The following is an 8,643-nucleotide window of genomic DNA, read 5'->3' on the forward strand; positions in this document are numbered from 1 at the left end:
AAAATCCATTTAATGGTTCCATTAGCCTAATTAAGTTTTTAACTTAATAATTGTGATGACTAGGGCTTGTATACTAGCATATGTTAATTTGGGACCATTTGATGTTGTTTTAGAATTTAGGGATTTAATTATCATGTTTTAATTAAATTTCATCCTATTGATCCAATGACCTAAGTAAGCTTTTGACTTGATTCATGTAATGAATAATTTATGTTGTTTAACATGTGTTAATTAGGGTTCATTTGATTGAGATATGAAACTTAGAGAAATTAATTAGGTTATATAATTAATTTCCATTTCTATTGCATTATTGATTAATTCATGTGTTTAACATTGATATTATGTTTGAAGCATGATTTTAAACTTGAAATGGATATGCGATTATGCTTCAATATTGAATTATATTGTTATAGCGTGTAACTAATCGCACACTGAAGATTTGACATGTGATATTATTATAGCGCATAACGAATCGCGCTCTGAAGATTCGACATTGTCATCCTATAGTAGTTGTGGATTTAGGGCATGTATTGTGTGGTTTCAACCTACTTGTGTATGGAATGTAGTTTCGTGCTGATATATATATTTCGTATATAAGTTGTTAACTTATTTATTTTGGAGTCTTGGGACATTGTTACTGTGATATGGCTAGAGTTTGGCTCTAGTGCGGGAGGTATGAGTTCTCCCCATTGAGATAGTGCGCACTAGGGTGGTCTTCCCAGCGGGTTAATACCCGGAATAACCAATTTGTTCTTGATTTAGTCCAAGACGTGATGTCCAAGTCTTCCACTATTTGTTTTCGCATTCAATTCTAAGTTGACAACCAATGTTTAATTGTAACTTGTGATTTTGGTTATTGGCGATTTAATGTTGTTAAGTACATTTACGCATTATGATTTTGAATGAATCGTAGCATGTTTTTAATGTTGTTAAGTACATTCATGTTTCATGATTTTTAATGAATCATTATAAATTTTGATGTTGTTAAGCACATCTATGCTATATTGTTCAAATGTGATTTAGAAATGATCCTATAGATTCATATGGAACATAGACGTTAGGTGGCATGACCCACTTTAGTCGTTTACACACTTTTAGATTTCAAGTTGATTACTTTGAGGATCTATGTCTTGACGTGTGGTACTAGAAACTCCAATTTATGCTAAATGGTTATATTTAGTTGTTTACACATTTTAGATTTCAAGTTGATGACTTTGAGAATCTATATTTTGTCGCTTTGTATAGCATGCTCCTATGTTGTTTGAATTGCATGAATGATGTGATTTATGATAGAAATGTTCTAAGGTAGCTTAGGATGCTCCCTGAGTCTCATCTTGACATAGACGTTAGGTGGCATGAGCCCCTTTAACATGTTTCACCTTAAGGTGATAAAATTATAAAATGTAGGTCGATGCATGCTCATTTCCTACGAGTAGCTTTATGTTGCTCACCCCAAAGTTACTGGGGCATATTTCAGGTACAGGAATCAAGGTTGAGATTTTCATTATGCTTGGGCGATTAGTGGACTTGAAGGTTCCATTTTGTGAAGGTTGGCTTGAAATGCCATTTATAGCCTTATTTGTCAAATGTGTATATTTGATTCTAAACTTGTAGTGTGTGCCTAAGCACACTTTTTGATTCTCATTTTATGTATATGATATAAGGCCAAGGGCCAAATTTCATTTGAAGTCCATGTTTATTCATAATTGTTGTATTTTGCCTTTAATGAGAATATATGAAAAAACATGCGTTTTAGTATGTTATTTTGCACCGGAGTGTGTTTTATGTATGAAATTCATTATCTAGCATTCATTTAATATGTATGAGGTATGGCCAAGGGCCAAACATCATTTTGTTTTCACTTTTGCATTTTAGTCTCATACATTGCATTGGGCTAAAATAGTAGAATCCGAGCTTTTAAGGGTTCATTTTCAAATCAGGTAGTGTAAACTGTGTTTCGGCACCTCCACTAGGTCTCATTAATCATGCATGATGTGTGGCCAAGGGCCAAACGGTAATTTGAAATCATTTGTAAATTTTAAATTTTAAATTTTCCATTTTATGTGCATTTTTGCCCTTTTGGCCGTTGGGCGGTCAAATTTTGCATCGGTGGTATTTTTAAGCCATGGACCATTGTAGCACATCTTAATAGGTAAGTTACGTTTGTGTGCATGGTCATTTCTGGGCAAACCTTCTTCTTTGGTGGAATGAGCCTCCTATGGACTCATTTTGAAACTTTGTTGTATAATCTAATCTAGGGGCATTCTAGACTTTTCACATCAGTTTTATTTTCTTCTCTTGAGATGTTCGCTTAGAAAATATGATTTTAGGGGGATTTTCTTCTTCATGTTTTTCCAAAAAATGTCGTATTGGCATCGGAAATCTATCACAGAGTTCACTATTAAATTTTGCATTTAGCAGCTTTTTGACCCTCGTGATCAGATTTCGTGGAGGGGCATTTTGGGCATTTTAGAGTGAGTTTTTTTTCATTTTCTCTAAGAGTCCAGGTAGAAAATTTGATTTCGGGAGGGGTTTATTCTTTGTGTTTTTCTAGAAAATATCATCTTGGCCCTCAAAAATCCACATCTTTCCGAAAAAATCCTTGCTGCCAGGTTTTTGCTAAATTTTTAGTACAAGTGTGCTTGGTACTATTCATCGATTGTTGATCGATCCGAAACTTCCGGGGGTCTTGTGGGTGTATTTTAAGGTTGCATTCTCAATTTAGGCAATTTAAAAACCTTCCAAAGCCCTATTTCCTTTCCTTGGGCAGTAGCTCGGAAATGATTTTCTTGACCTGATTTTCTTGGGGGCATTCTGGGCATTTTACATTGCATTTTTTTGGTTTCCATCCACGTGGTCGGGTAGAAAACTTTTTTTTTTTTTTGGGGGGGGGGGGGGGGGGGGAGAGTGTTTCTTCTTCATGTTTTGTAGAAAAATTCGTTTAAAGGTCCGTTTCAAGCCTCAGTTCTGGAAAAATCCGAAATTACCGTTGCTACCAGCTGTGCCATACTCATGGGCACCGGTGGCCGCCGCGTCATCGTTTTTGTTTTTGATCTTTCTCCCTCGTCCGGACTCCAAATCAAGTGAAATTTTTTTTGAACTTGACTAATTTTTTGTTGTCTATCCAATGGTGTGCTTGGTTGCACCCAGATCTTCTTAGATAATTACCAATTTACCCTTTTACCTTAAGTGCTCGTTCTTCTTCGTCTTGCTGTTTCTCCTTCGTCTGAACTCCGAATCATGCGATTCTTGAGTCCATATTGATTAATTTTTTGTTGTCTTCCCAGCAGTGTGCTTGGTGGCACCTGAATTCATATATTTTTCAGAAATGACCATTTTGCCCTCGAGGCTATTTTTGTCCGATTTTCTTGTAATTTCGCTTCCACTACTTTTTTTTGAATTTCGTGACTTCACGAGAAGTCATGGATGTGTGTCAGAAATAATATACATTCTAGGGACGTCATTTCCATGTAAAATGACTATTCTGCCCTTGGGGGCTTATTTGTCATATTTCCACCTCAGTTCTCATTGAGTTCCACAACCTCATGGAAGGTCACTTTGACTTCTTAGAGTCTTGTTTTTTTTTGTTTTTGCTTTCGCATTTTGGATCCATTATCGGATCATCCTTTTGGTTCATCACTAACACACTGGCCTAAAAACCAAGGCTGTCACATCAAGTCCCTCTAGCAAATTAAATACCATACTTGACTAAAGTACCCTTAGTTGACAATTTTATAATATATACAAAATTCTATAAAAAGACCAAAAAGGATAATAAACAGCCCCATCACGTGCCTCTCTCGCGACAGCCGACCTCACCCTTATCCCTCCCCCTCTTCCTCATCCTCATCCTTATCGACGCGAACCAACAGCTTCTCTCCCAACCAAGAAGACTCAACGACCAGCATTACCCAATCATAGTTAGATACACTATCACCAATGAATGATGATGACGACGAACCCACCGCCACCCTCCCGTTGCCGACAACGGCTCCGTGCCTGTCCCGATCACCGCCGTTGATACCCATCCGTGAGGACTACTGGTCCAAGGACGCTACTTACACTCTCATTGAAGCTTAGGGCGAACACTATGTCGAGCTCGATCGTTACAACCTCCGTCAGAAGCATTGGTCGGACATCGTTGACGCCGTCAACACCCGTCACAACCACGTCAAAAAGGCTCGCCGTATAGGTATCCAGTGCAAGAACCGAATCGACACTCTCAAGAAGAAGTACGAGATCGAACAACAACTACACCAGCCAATGGCCTTTCTTTCTCGCTCTCGAATCCCTAATCGGCTCCTCTTACAACCCTTCACCGTCATCTGTGCCTCACCAGAAAGCACTGCCAAATTTTAACACATTCTTAGACCCAAGACCTAAAAACCTAGTTGCCCGTTGGAGACACCGCCGGATTTTCATCCTTCCTCCCCATTCTAATTCCTAACAAAAAGGGGTTAAAGAAGGCGAAGAGTGTTGATCCCATTATTCAATGACATCGGGCATCGCCAAGTATCACTGATTCCCATTCACAGACCCGTTATAGAAGGCGAACAGAGTGGATCCCGATTCCTTTTCACAGACCCATTGATCTTGGCTTCACAGTTTTGGCATCGAGATCCAACCACCGCCACCTCCAATCCACAACCCACAAGCCATAGATACCGTCGGTGGTACCCTGATTCGCAGCCGCCATGTATATATATATAGATATGTGTGTGTGTGTGTGTATTTATATATATATATAAATGGATGAGATTGGTGTGTGTGTATATATATATAGATAGATATATATATATATATGTGTGTGTGTGTATATATATATGGATGAGATTATTAGGTGGAGTTGAGGGGTGAATTATGGTGTGAGGAAGAGGAGGAGGTTATACCATCAAGCGGTGGTTGAAGAAGAAGAAGACGGTGGTGGGAGGAGCTGGCGGCAGAGAGTAAAGAGAGAAGGATGGGTATTTTCAGAAGACTTGTAAACACTAAAAATTTAATGGACTTTGGTTTTGACAAATTGACCCACCAAATATGGGTTTAATGTTCAATTAAGTTATTTAACTGGCCCAAACTTGGTCCACTTAAATTATTTAATTAGCCCAGCCCAGATGATTAAATGAAAAGATAATTATTCCTAATAAAATATATTTGGAATAATTATTTTTAACGATAATTATCATAATATAACCGGCTCGACCCAGTTATAATTTTATCCTTATCAGGAGATGACATATGTCATCATCCTATTAATCTAAGAAGCTTATAAATAGAGGCCTAGAGGAAGAAGGAAGATGACACACAAATTCAGAATTCAGAAATCCAGAATTCCAGAGAAAAATATAGAAACTCTATAAATATTCATCCCCAACATCCAAACCTGAAGGTGAAGAACACCAAGCATATCAAATCGTGCCATTCTTCATCAAATTCCATGGTGATCAACAACAAACACATCAAATCGTGCCATTCTTCATCCAAATTCCACGGTGATTCAAGATCAAGCTCATATAGCCCTTGAATACTAATAGAGGAGATAGAATCAGAGGACTTTATTCTTTGTAAAGAATATTACAAAGGATTGTATTCCATTTATTTATCATAAATCAATAAAATTCTATTTTGCTCCCTATTTTGTTATTTATTTGCAGACTACAAAATTTGTGTGTACAAATTTCTGGCACACCAGGTGAGACATCATTTGCCTCTCATCTCTTTCTCCTACCATCAAGTTTTTTCTCTGTCAGATTCTATGGCTCCCCCTAAGGCTCAGACAGACAAGAAAGCCCCAAAGAACATCGCTACTGCAAAGGTCGACACCAAAGCCACCATGAAAAGTGGCACAAAGGCCAAATCAAGTGATGGAAGTACCTTGGCGGGCCCTATAACACGTAACAAGTCCCAGGCAATCGCGTCATTCACACATTAGCAAGACTTGGTGAAAACCACTCCTGCAAAGCCGGCAAACGTGAAAACTCAACATGTCAAGAACCTTGACGTTGTTCCAGAGGAGGTTCTGCCATTACTTTCACTTCACTCCATCTCTGATGTTCACTCTAGTAACGGTTCATTCATAGAGTCAGCACATCAGACTTTGAAGTAATCAATCACCTTAAGGAACATTGACTCTCAAGGCTTATCATACTCAAATGTGGTCGCTTCTATGACAACTGGAGCGGCCACGGTAGAGGAACAACTAGCAACTATGGCTCGTTCCATTGAGAACCTCACAAAGACTGTTGAAGAAAAGGAATTGCAGATCGCTACACTGATGAACAAATTGGAAGTTTAAACCTTCGGTGAATCACCAGTATAGTCTGGGAATCCTATAGCTTCCACAACAATGCCATCTGGGAATCTTACATCTTCCACAGCAGTGCCATCTGGGAATCTTGCAACTTCCACACCACCACCGTCTGGGAATCTTACATCTTCCACAGCACCACCGTTTGGGAATTCTAATTCTACGGCACAAGGTATTTGCATGGAAGACCCCAGATAGACGCCAGTAACAGAACAGGCGGCTAGTCAAACCAATCATAATTCTCTAGTCTTTTCATTATCTGCCGAACAATTGCAAGATATGATAACGAATACAATCCAAACCCAATATGGAGGCGTCCCACAGAGCACTCTTATGTTCTCAAAGTCCTATACAAAGATAATCGACAATATAAGGATGCAAGTAGGATACCAACCTCTGAAGATTCAACAATTTGATGGAAAAAGCAACCCCAAGCAACACATTGCCCATTTTGTCGAGACTTGCAACAATGCCCAAACTGATGGGGACTTACTAGTTAAACAGTTTGTTCGCTCCCTTAAAGAAAATGCATTCGAGTGGTACACCGACCTAAAGTCAGAATCAATTGATAGTTGGGACCAAATGGAACGAGAATTCTTGAACAGGTTCTATAACACTCATCGTACTGTTAGTATGATAGAATTGACTAACACGAAGCAATGGAAGGATGAGCCTGTAATTGACTACATTAATTAGTGGCGAGCACTCAATCTTGACTGCAAAGACCGATTGTCAGAAATCTCTATTGTAGAGATGTGTATGTAGGGAATGCATTGGGGTCTTCTTTACATTCTTCAAAGCATAAAACCTCGCACATTTGAAGAATTGGCTACGCGTGCCCATGACATGAAGATCAGTATAAAATCTCATAACGATAAAGGTCCAGTGACCATAGAACCACGCAAAGACAAGAAGGACTGGAAGAAGGGTAACAAGTTGTCAAAGACCACTACTAAAGATTCCATGGCTATCTCAACTACCCCAATCAAGATATCTGTTAAAGATAACAAGAAGGATGATAAAAAGCCTCACCAGTTTCAAGAGAGAGAAAGACATCGTCCTACGCTAAAGGAGTTAGAGATGAATGAATACCCCTTCCCCGATTCCGATGTCCTTAGCATATTGGAATGCTTACTCAAAAGAAAAATTATAGAGTTCCCTGAATGCAAAGGCCCTTAAGAGATGGGACGTGTTAACGACCCAAAATACTGCAAATATTATCGTATTTTTAGTCATCCAATTGAGAAGTGTTTTATCTTCAAAGAGGTGGTCATGAATCTGGCAAAACAAGAAAAAATCTTGTTGGACACAGATGAAGTTGTAACTTCAAATCATACTACTACTACTTTGACAACCTCTGTTGTGGGGAGTGCTTATTCTCAACCTTCAAATTCTTAGGTATATTGCACAACCATCCAGTTTGGCTCATTCGAACCAATCCCCATCTATCTTGGCCAAGGAAGTGTACTTGACGTTTTAACAGTTTGAAGAATCTTTCCTCAGGATGATGAAGAAGGATGGACTCTAGTGATAAAAAAGAAACCACGGAAATAACGAACTGACATTTTTCAGACTATTTATTTTGACATGGGGCAAAGGAAGAAGAAACCTCAATACTGCCATAAACAGTATGGCCATAATAGAAAATGGGTCAAGAAGATATAGTCATCCAAACACGCCTCTATGAGCAAAGGGATCCAGAATTCCATTACTTTGCAAGAGTTCTTTCTAAGAGGATATCTAGATGATGAAGTTATAACAGCTTACATGGTTTCAACTGAGAAAATGAGCCTTGATGATGAGAATAGTGAGGATCAAGATGAAGCCCAAACTATAAAGAACCATGCAAAGGATGCAGCCATCATTAAAAAGTCCGATGATGATGAAATAGTCAGAGGTACGCTTGATTCATATTATGTACCAATTGTTTTCACTGATGAGGATCTCTATTGGGGTTCAAAGCTGCATAATTGTCATCTCTTCGTTTCCGGTTACATAAAAGAATAAAAAGTTAGTCGAATTCTTGTTGATGGTGGATCAGTGGTTAATCTCATGCCAAAGTTTATGATAAAAAATCTCGGCGTCACAGTCAACGAGTTATCTTGTAGTTGTCTTATTATTCAAGGTTTTAACCATGGAGGACAAAGAGCTATTGACATGATTCAGGCGAAGCTAACTATTGGCGAGCTCCAAGCTGAAACCTTATTCCACGTTATTGATGTAAAGACATTATACAATTTATTGTTGGGAAGACCTTGGATACATAGTAATGGCGTCATTCCATTGACTCTCATCAGTGCTTCAAATTCTACAAGAATGGCGTATAAACGTTTGTGATG

This window comes from Cornus florida, unplaced genomic scaffold, assembly GCF_030987335.1.
Source record: "Cornus florida cultivar Cherokee Brave unplaced genomic scaffold, ASM3098733v1 CherokeeBrave_3.0.0_Hap2_Chr09, whole genome shotgun sequence".
In the NCBI taxonomy this organism is placed as follows: Eukaryota; Viridiplantae; Streptophyta; class Magnoliopsida; order Cornales; family Cornaceae; genus Cornus; species Cornus florida.